This window comes from Hemitrygon akajei, chromosome 8 (genome assembly GCF_048418815.1).
Source record: "Hemitrygon akajei chromosome 8, sHemAka1.3, whole genome shotgun sequence".
NCBI classification, from domain to species: Eukaryota; Metazoa; Chordata; class Chondrichthyes; order Myliobatiformes; family Dasyatidae; genus Hemitrygon; species Hemitrygon akajei.
The window spans coordinates 146848336-146859128 of NC_133131.1; the positions used below are offsets into that span (position 1 = coordinate 146848336).

Consider the following 10793-nt stretch of genomic DNA (forward strand, 5'->3'; position numbering starts at 1 on the left):
TACAATCAGTAAGGATAAACAACACCTTTAAATTTTTTCAACACAGGATCCCCACAAAACTGTGCCCTCAGACCCCTCCTCTACTCCCTGTACACCCACACTGTGTGGCCAGATTCTGCTTGATCTCCATCTATGAGTTTGCAGATGACACAGCTACGGTAAGCTAAACTTTGAATAATGATAAGTCAGTGCACTGGAAGGAGAGAGAGAGATCCTCATGGCATAGCGTTATGACAACAACTTTTCCCTCAGTGTAAACAAAACAAAAGCAGAGACTTCAGAAAGTTGTGGAGGGGGGAATTTACTGTTTACCAATTTAGCAATTTGTAAAGGCATTAAGGTCAAGAGGATGAGCAACTTGCATCAAAACCTGATTTGTCTAAACTGGGAAAAAGCTGCATAAATTCACACCCTTTCAACAAAATAACAGAGATTAAACATTGAATAAAAGGTTTATCTGGCAATGTAATGCATAAAAAGTGCTGGAGAAACTCAGACAACATCAGTGGAGGGAAAGGAATGTTTCAGGTTTTGGACTGAAAACCTTCATCAGGATGGAAAGAAAGAGGACAGGAACCTGAAGAACAGGTTTGGGGTGGGGGGGTTGGAGAGTGGAGAGGGAACAAGAGCTGCAGGTGATAGATGAATCAAGGTGATGGGGTAGATGCAGTGAGTAGGTAGATGGGGGGGGGGGGAGAGTAGGAATGATATGAGAAACTGGGAGATGATAGGAAGACAAAATAAGTGATGACCAAGATGAAAAATCTGATAGGCAAGAACAGTAGACTATGGAAGAGGTGAAATGTAAGATTCAAAATTAAGATGTGCGTTTCTGACAGGTCCGGGTTAAAGTCAAAGGACAAATGTGATTTAATTATGTTTAGGGATAAATGTGATTTAATTATGTCTGGGTTAAAGTCTGTAAACAAGTGTGATCTAATTATGAATGCAGAAGCCTTGACAAAATTAACTGTTTGTGGAATCATTGAAGTCCTGAGATATGGACTATTGTTTTACAGAAACGTGTAAAAAAACAACTCCAAATATGGAATGGGAAAACACTGTGTACCTCCCAAGTCAGGGAGGGGAGGGGTAAGGAAGAAGGATAAAACCTGCTGCCCTGTAAGGTTCAGGGTTCCCTTCTCTGAGGGGGCCCAGCTCTGCAGAACTGTTAATAAACTTTGTTTCCTTGAATTTGTCTTGAAGCCATTATTCGGTCGCGCGGCTTGAGCGAGTGATATCTGGCGGACTCAAGGAAACAAAGAGGGGTTGTCGAGGCAGTTGAGACAGTGAGCGATCGAGTAATTTCTGTGCACAGGACCCAGGTAAGAAATTGAATTCCTGTAGAGACGTAGTACACGAGAATTGTGGAACTGCAGGGTTCCTGCAGGTGATTTCCTGGGCGATCGCGGGAATACAGGTTCCGGAATTGGACAGGAGTGACCGAACTAGGTGGGTCACATTCAAATTAAATTCCTGCAGAGACGTAGTGCACGAGAATTGTGGAATTACGGGGTGCCTGCGGGTGGATTGGAACCGAGCAAGTCCTCGAGATGGGGAATAAGGGGTCTAAGAGAGAAAAGGGTAAAGGAAATCCAGGCGCCAATGATGAAAAATACCCCGGGGTACCCCTTGATAGTCCGTTGGGATGGATGTTAGAAAATTGGGATTATGGGAGTCGAAAAGGGAAGTCAAAGAAAAAATGATACAGTACTGTGAATTCTGGTCCCGCCAGCCGATCCAAGGGTCGGCTGTGTGATGGCCTAAGTTCAGGTCTAGCGAGGATTGGGTACAACAAGCCCTTAATCTGTACGTGAATTCAAAACCTAACGTTAAACCCGAAGAAAGTGATTATGCCCTATGCTGGTTACCAACGACAAATAGTTATAAATTGAAAACGATAAATGAAGGGGGACAGAAAAAGAACACATGGGAGGTGCTCGACCACCTGCCGCCCCATATGTGCCCCCTACCGCTCCGCAAATCGAAGACCCTGAGACGGAGGTTGGCCAACAGCTGATTCGTGTTGAATTTGTATCGAAAGCATGGCCAGATATAAGAAAAAACTGGAAAAACTAGAAGATTGGAATACTAAACCCTTAAGTGAACTACTTAGGGAGGCACAGAAAGTGTTTGTAAGAAGGGATGAAGAGAAACAAAAGAAGACGGCAAGGATAATGGTCCAGACAGTGCGACAAGTAACCGCAGATAGTAGAGAGAGAGACAGGGACCATGGTTGGATCGAGGTAGTAGCCAGGAGCAAGGAGGAGGGCTAAGGAAGGCTTTAAGATGTTTTCACTGCAACAAAGAGGGACACTTCAGGCGCGAGTGCCCCAGATACCGACGGGAAGTGCGCTCGTACGCTATGATGGAAGATGAAGACTAGGGAGGTCGGGGGTTCCACCCCTTGGGGATGAATTATCGGCAGGAACCCCTGGTAAATTTAAAAGTAGGTCCCCAAGGGTCAGATACAACCTTTATGGTAGATTCGGGTGCCGAAAGATCTAGCGTAATCCAGATACCTCCCGGCGCCCGAACCGGAACAAAGGTAATGGGAGTATCCGGTATTGGAGGCAAAATAATACAAGTACCTGTTATAGAAAACGTGAAAATTGAACATGAGGATAGGGTAACGGGACAGGACCTACTTTTGTTACCCTCTGCGAGATTCAACCTGCTCGGGCGGGATCTGCAAGTCAGGCTAGGCATCGGGACTGTGCCCAGGAACGGGAAGATAATGGTACAGCTGTTTGCCCTCAGGGAAGAAGACGATAGGAAAATAAGCCCGGAGGTATGGTACCAGGAAGGGAACCGGGGGGGTTTGAACGTCCCCCCTTGCAAATCTCACTATTACCTAACAGTTCGCCAGTACGGAGAAAACAGTACCCTATTTCAATGGAAGGAAGAAAAGGGCTGCAGCCGGTGATTGAAGGACTGATCGCTGACGGACTACTGGAGGAATGTATGTCACCGTATAATACCCCAATACTCCCGGTGCGAAAGCCAGATGGGACTTATCTGATGGTACAAGACCTGCGGGGCCTAAATGCAGTAGTCCAAACCCGATACCCGGTAGTGCCCAACCCTTACACACTGATGAGTAAGATCTCCCCTGACCATGAATGGTTCAGTGTAATAGATCTAAAAGATGCCTTCTGGAGTTGCCCGCTAGAAGAGAGCAGTCGTGACATGTTTGCGTTCGAATGGGAAAATCCTACGACGGGGCGGAAAAGACAACTCCGGTGGACGATCCTGCCACAGGGGTTCACCGAATCACCTAACCTATTTGGGCAGGTCTTGGAGCAAGTACTAGCAGAATTCCAATGTGCTCCAGAGAGCCAACTGCTACAGTATGTGTACGATCTATTACTATCCGGGCCAACACAGGAAGGGGTGCAGGAAGACACCATCAGACTACTGAACTTCCTGGGGAAGCAGGGGCTACGGGTCTCAAAGAAAAAGTTACAATTTGTAGAAAAGGAAGTAAGGTATCTGGGACACCGGGTCAGTAAAGGACAGCGATGCATTACCCCAGAAAGGATAGCTGGAATAACGGGAATGTCACTACCACGTACCAAGAAGGAGATACGCACCAGTTAATTTGCGATGCACTTGATATCGAATGGAAGTACCATACCCCGTGGCATCCCCAGAGTGCGGGAAGAGTAGAACGAATGAACAGCACCCTAAAGGCACAACTGACCAAGTTGATGTTAGAAACCAAACTACCATGGACTAAGTGTCTTCCTATTGCCCTTTTAAGAATACGAACAGTGCCCCGCAAGGACATAGGAATATCCCCATATGAGATGTTGTTTGGACTCCCGTATTGGAATAAGGTGGAAGGGTACCCCACGCTACAAGGGGGTGATATCTTTGTAAGGGACTATTTACTGGCACTGTCCCGTTCCTTTGCAGAACTGCGGAAAAAGGGTCTCTTGGCCCAGACTCCGCTGCTCGATTTTGCTTTACATCAGATCGTACCTGGAGATTGGGTTCTGGTAAGGACCTGGAAGCCGGAGAAGTTACAGCCACAGTGGGAAGGCCCTTTCCAGGTCCTGCTAACAACAGAGGCGGCTGTACGGACAAAAGGAAAAGGGTGGACACACACATCCAGGGTAAAAGGACCGGTGAAGCCCGAAAGCCGCACTGAGTGGACCTGTGTTCCCGGTGAAGAACCGATGGTGGTGAGTCTAAAAAGGCAGCAAAAATGAACTCTATGTGGACTGTAACATTATTGACTGTAATATATTTGATTCTATATGTCGGGGAAATTGAAGGGAAATGTGACAAGTGCAGAACCGTGGTACGAGTGGGGCAGAGGGTGTTCCCAGGATCATTTGTGTCCCACTCGCATGTGAATGATCGATGCTATGATCTAAGCAAGAGAGAAACATGTTGGGAGAATAGTAAACCTTATTACCAACTCTATAATAAAGGATACATGGGACAGGGGGGGACCATGAGAAGTCTCAGCTGTCCCAGGAAAGACCGGAGTTCTTCCTCCTGCATCAGGAGGGTGACCGGAAGCTGGGAATTAAGCTGTTTGATTCATTAAGGAGAGAAACACGAGAGATAAAGGTGGGCGAGTGGGGTGATGAGTGGCCACCGGCTCGCATCATTGAATACTATGGGCCAGCGACTTGGGCTCAGGATGGGTTGTGGGGGTATCGCACTCCTGTCTACATGTTAAACCGAATTATTAGACTGCAGGCAGTGGTGGAAGTGATAACCGATCAAACGGCACTGGCATTGGAGCTGTTGGCAAAACAGCAGAGCCAGATGCGAACAGCAATATACCAGAACAGGCTGGCTGTGGATTACCTACTGGCCTCTGAAGGCGGGGTATGTGGGAAGTTCAATCTTACAAACTTAAGATAGACGACAGTGGAAAGGCCGTGTTAAAAATATCCGACAAAATTCAGAAACTGGCCCACGTGCCAGTACAAACCTGGAGATCCCTGGGGAACATGAGTTGGCTAGACGGGCTACTGGGAGGTAGTTGGTGGCGCACCGCTCTCCTAGTAGCAGGCGGGAGTCTAATGATTCTCTTACTTTTGCCGTGTTTGATTCCTTGTATACGAACACTGATCAGGCGCAGTATATTCCAGCTCCAGGCAGTAGCGATATCCCATCATGGGACAAACGAGCTAAAACTTATGCTATTAAAGAAGAAAGTGGGCCCCCTGGGAGTGAGAGAATGCTAGCTGAAACGCACATCTTAAAAAGAAAAAGGGTGGTATTGTAAGATTCAAAATTAAGATGTGCGTTTCTGACAGGTCCGGGTTAAAGTCAAAGGACAAATGTGATTTAATTATGTTTAGGGACAAATGTGATTTAATTATGTCTGGGTTAAAGTCTGTAAACAAGTGTGATCTAATTATGAATGCAGAAGCCTTGACAAAATTAACTGTTTGTGGAATCATTGAAGTCCTGAGATATGGACTATTGTTTTACAGAAACGTGTAAAAAAACAACTCCAAATATGGAATGGGAAAACACTGTGTACCTCCCGAGTCAGGGAGGGGAGGGGTAAGGAAGAAGGATAAAACCTGCTGCCCTGTAAGGTTCAGGGTTCCCTTCTCTGAGGGGGCCCAGCTCTGCAGAACTGTTAATAAACTTTGTTTCCTTGAATTTGTCTTGAAGCCATTATTCGGGAGCGTGGCTCGTTTCTGACATGAATAAAGAGAAGCAGGTGGAGAACAAGAGGGAGGAAGGTGTGAGTGATGGGTAGAAGGTGAGGACAGTGTAGATAAAAGGGTGAAGGGGCCAGAGGAATGAGGGAAAACAAAAGAGGGACAGGGGTGGGTGGTCAGAGGACTGAGGGGTGTAGTTGCTGGAAGCTGGGAAAATCTTTCAATTGTAAAGGCAAAATGTCCATGAGTGGTTTCCAAATACCTTTTTGCATGAAAAAATATAATCTTCCAAACCCCCATTTTTGATTTAAAGATCACTTGTTACTAGGAAACCAGTGAAAGTCTTATACACTCAACAGCTTCCAGTTGTGGACCTTCTATGACTATCCTCATTCCTGAAAAGAAAGTAACAGCCATCCAAAGGAAAACAGGGTTATTACTGCAATAGAGTATCGGAATGTAAACAAAAGAAAGGTACTGGTTACTTCGTAAAATAAAGGTGTAGGATTCTAGATAGATTTATATCTGGGTCCATGTTCTCCTGACCTAGTTTTGCAGTTCCTCAAGGGTCTACACTTTTTCAGCTGAAAACAGACACCTTCATTAATTACCTCTCAGCTCTTCTAGCTTTAAGTCAACCTCCTTTTCTGTGAAGCAGCCCTAATTCTTTCTCAGTTTCTCCGCTGAACATTTTTGGAGGAGCACATTAAACAGCCCTCTGGGAATTCTGTGCACTTCACTGCTGGGAGTCTATTTTTTGCTGGTTCTTCCTACACTAAATATTAAATCCTTAATTTTATAGATTATTTACATTTTTAAAAAATTGTACCTAATTCCTTGCAACAGCAAATAATGACTTTACATTTTTACCATTATCTTTCTCGGTATATGAAGTTCAATCTCATTTCAAAACACACCAGGTGGGCTGTATTATGTGTGTGAAGGACATCACTGGGTGATATCATTGCACAATGGCCTAACGTACATCTTATATGAGTGTTTTCTGTGTCAGGTTCTGATGAAACTTGAAGTACGCCCATCAGGAAAATTCAGGCATAAACACAACAACTCTCTATTAGATCCAGGGGCAGCTCCCGCTGTCATTTCTGTGAAGTTCTGCCGCAGTTTTTCCTCATTTCGATAATGAGGGGTGTCCCAAAGCCGTTTACCACACTATCGTCATTACATTGATGACACACAGTGTAATGGATTTAATTCAAACCTTATTCTGGTGGATCTGAGACATTTGTTTCCACATTTAGAAGGTTTTCAAATGTTGCTTATTCATTGTGTAGCTATTCTAACAGTTTACAGATGTTAAATCATGTCAATGAAACTGCTGACCAGATTAAGCTACACCCAATGGTCTCATGTTTCCTGAGGTCGACTCAAACTAAAGATGAGTCAGTGTGTAAGCATGATTTTAGCCAAACCTGTAATGATTTATTTTTAAGTTACTTTTTCTTAGATCCAAGTCCTTTAATTTTACTGAAGAGAATATCCTTCATTTTCAAAGTGAGCAGAGTACTCCTTCAAGTCTAAATGGTGACACCCACTCCTTCACAATGCCCAACAAATACAATGGGACACATTCAGTTGTTTCTATATTTGGTGATGGTTGATTTAACATACTGTATACAGTCACATGCCAAATGTGTGTTTAGTGTGACTAGTTTCAAGCCTAATGGTTATTTTACTGTTTCTGTGTATTCAGCTGATGCCCATCCTAAATCTCTATGATATGGTGGTAGTACAAATGCAACCACGTCATCGCAGGAAATTTGACAAAGGTGTAACAGTCATTCTCACTTCTGATTGTCCTTGAGAACACGGCCATGCTCTTGAACCATTTCCAGCTTTCCGGGAATTACTCTCACAATGCTATTAGGTAGAAAGTTTCAGCACTTACTTCCAGTGGCGCTGAAGGAATAGCAATATACTGTATTTACAGGTGAAGGTAGTTTGTGCCTTGCATGTAATCTTAGTTGTAGGTGATGTTAACGCCATCATCTCCTTAGGTGGCAGAATTCACGGACTTTAAAGGTGATATTGAAAAATGCTTGAGATTGGCATGAATTAATCAGAATGGTGTTCTGGTGTCAAATTCAAGATCACAGGTGGATGGCTGCTTCAGTAGACAGCTCTATACTGGATGGGGATGAATGCTTTTTGTGTTACCAAAGCCACTTTTATTCAAACGTGTGACGTCTAAGCCATAATATTATTATAGCCACTAACACCCTGGGAAAATGTTTATTGCTAGCCTCTTGATCTGTGTTTCTTATCATTGATAGAGGTGTACAACATGATCAGAGGCATAGCTTGAGTGGATAGCCAGAGACTTTTTCCCGAGGGTGGAAATGACTAACTTTAAGGTGATTGGAGGAAAGTAAAGGTAATTTTCTTTGAACACAGAGAGTGTTGAGTATGTGTAACATCCTGCCAAGGGTGGTGGTAGAGACAGACATAGGGACATTTAAGAAACTCTTAGATAGGCACATGGATGACAAAAAACTGGAGAGTAATGTAGGAGAAAGAGTAAGATTGATCTTACGGTTGATTAAAAGTCCGGCTGAAAGGCCTGTACTGTGCTGCAGCATTTTAGGTTCGACACTCTAATACTCCCAACTTGTGCTTTGAAGAAGGTTGGAAAAATCTGGGGAGTTGGGAAGTGATTCACTCACCAGAGAATATACAGTTTTTGAATGTGTGTGGTCATTGCAGTTAAGTTTTTGGTATTGCAGCATCCCAGTATGTCAGTGTTGGGGGATTCAACAATGCCACTAAAGTCAAAGAGTGATGGTTCAAAGTTATTATAACATGTCAAAGTCAATGTCCAAGTAAAGTTATTATCAAAGTACGTATGCCACCAGGGTCGAAATGGTTAATGCAAGGGGCAATAACCTTAAAGTGTTTGGAGGAAACTATGCAGGAACGTCAGTGTTCAGACGTTCACATAGAGAGTGGTAGGTGCATGAAACACACTGCCAGGGAGATATCTCAGGGACATTTAAGAGACTCTTACATAGGTACATCAATGAAAGTAAAATGGAGGGCTATGTGGGAGGGAAGGTTAGATTGGTCTTGGAGTAGAATAAAGGGTCAGCACAATATTGTGGGCCAAAGGGCCTGTACATTCCTGTACTGTTCTATGTCTTTTGTTCTATAGATTACTTTGAGATTTATTTTCTTGCAGGAATTTACAAGGAGTTAAAAGAATCCAACCGAATTTATGAAAAACTGCAAATAAATAAAGATTGACACAAAACCAATGTGCAATGTTGCCACTCACAGCTTACTCCCCAAAGTCCAAGTTTTACTGCATGCAAGCGTAGGGTATTTCATTATTTGAGTATTCGGGATAGGACAGTACACTGTATAGTCATCACCATACATCCCCACACTGTAAGGAAGATCACTGAAGAACTACTGTACCACTACATCTTAATAAAGATAACAGGAATGAAACTGGACAGATAAGGCTTAGAAGTAGTTGTTAGCACAAGATTGAAAAAGCAGATATTAAAACATCAATTTTCATTCACGCTTTATACCCTTACATGTGTGAAGCTAGAAAGGAAAGGGGATAATTATCTCCTGGTTTTCTTCAATTATTATATTCCTCACACTGACATGACATGGCCACATCATAGTGGCTTAAATAGTAAAGATTATTTAGCTCAGGAGACATAGCACTGATATCAATGTGACAGCATCAGCTAAAATCAGGTCCTTGCACTTGTAACTGAGTTAGAGATTATACAAGTGTGGTCCAAGAGGCAATATATTATTACCTATTACATAATTAATACTAGCAAATCTGCATGACTTTATTTTCAAATTGTATTTTCATGCCAATGTTTTGCTGGCAAAATGATGCCACCTTTAAGCAAGCCTGTCCCTTTAAGGATGCCATTGATTGGTCTAAGTCGACAGCCTGAAATCAATTGGTGGCTAATTGCTGAGAACATTTTTTTGTGGTCTGGCATCTGGTTGCAATTAGCTATCACATTCTTACAGGATATGGTATGTTATCAAAGTTAGAGAAAGCAGCTAAAAATTATTAGGTTTGTTTTGACACCCTTGGTACTTTTTTGATCTGCTCTCAATGCAAGTCTATTACATAAAAGGATATTGTAGCCGTAAGTTGGGTGAATTGAGCAGGTTAGGAAAGCACGAGGGCTCTTTTAGGTAAGGTTACTTTGCCCTTTTTCTGGCATAATTACAGAACATGCAGGCTGTTTACACACTTAACAGCATAAAAAGCCAAAAGAAAACAGCCTATTCTAGTTTCCATTCCAAGCTGGCTGCACACATGTACTGAATCATCAAAATGTCAGTGTATGAACTGAGTAAGAGAGTGCCATTTACCACAATAGGAAAAACTACCAATAGCTTGTCTGCCAAAGTGCTGGGTTATTTTCTTCAGGTACAGAAAGTTATATAAATGGTTAGTCTGTGTTCTGTTACTTGTTACTACGATTGCTCTAGAGGGCTTCTTGACCATAATTATATGTGGCAGAAGTTAACCAAATATGGATTAGATATCTGTTTGTGTGATAGCTGTGTTTCTGTAGACTAGATTGGCCTCACCCCTGACTATATAAAGCCTTGTGAAATCAGCATATGTTCAGACTGACGGAGTAGATAGTTTTAAGGTTTAACTGGATGACATAATAATGGTGTGCCTTAAAAATCCTGTAAAAGTCTATCTGATTCTTTCTTTCAAAAGTTTCTGAACCTCGTTCTCAGCGCAATATGTTTCTGTGTTTTGTGGAAAACAAATTAATCCAACAGTCTTTTTTATTTAGAAGATGTCACAACATAAGACCCAAGAAATGCCAAATACTATCTTATAAACAAATATCTTGGATTGTTCCCACAGTCTTAATTGGATAATATCCAAAATTTGAATGTTTTTGTCAATCCAGTGCTTTTCCAAATGCCAGTATGGCGTATTATCATATTGCATCTCGTCATGCAAGACAAGACTTCAGGTTTTTTATTTGCATAGAGGGTGGCAGCATAGTAATGCATAAGATAGTAATTTGGTTTATTATTGTCACATGTACCACAATCCAGTGAAAAGTGTCGTTTTGCATGCATTTATACAGATTACCTCATCAACTCTGTACATCGAGGTAGTACAAGGGAAAA

General features: G+C 42.7%; 1 long non-coding RNA gene across 1 annotated transcript; it reads left to right on the top strand.

The window, feature by feature from the left end:
* The first annotated feature begins 1423 nt into the window (after positions 1 to 1423).
* Positions 1424 to 5634, top strand: LOC140732335 (uncharacterized). Its single transcript, XR_012100049.1, has 2 exons — positions 1424 to 4187; positions 5460 to 5634. It is a non-coding gene; the product is annotated as an uncharacterized lncRNA (long non-coding RNA).
* The last annotated feature ends 5159 nt before the right edge of the window (positions 5635 to 10793 follow it).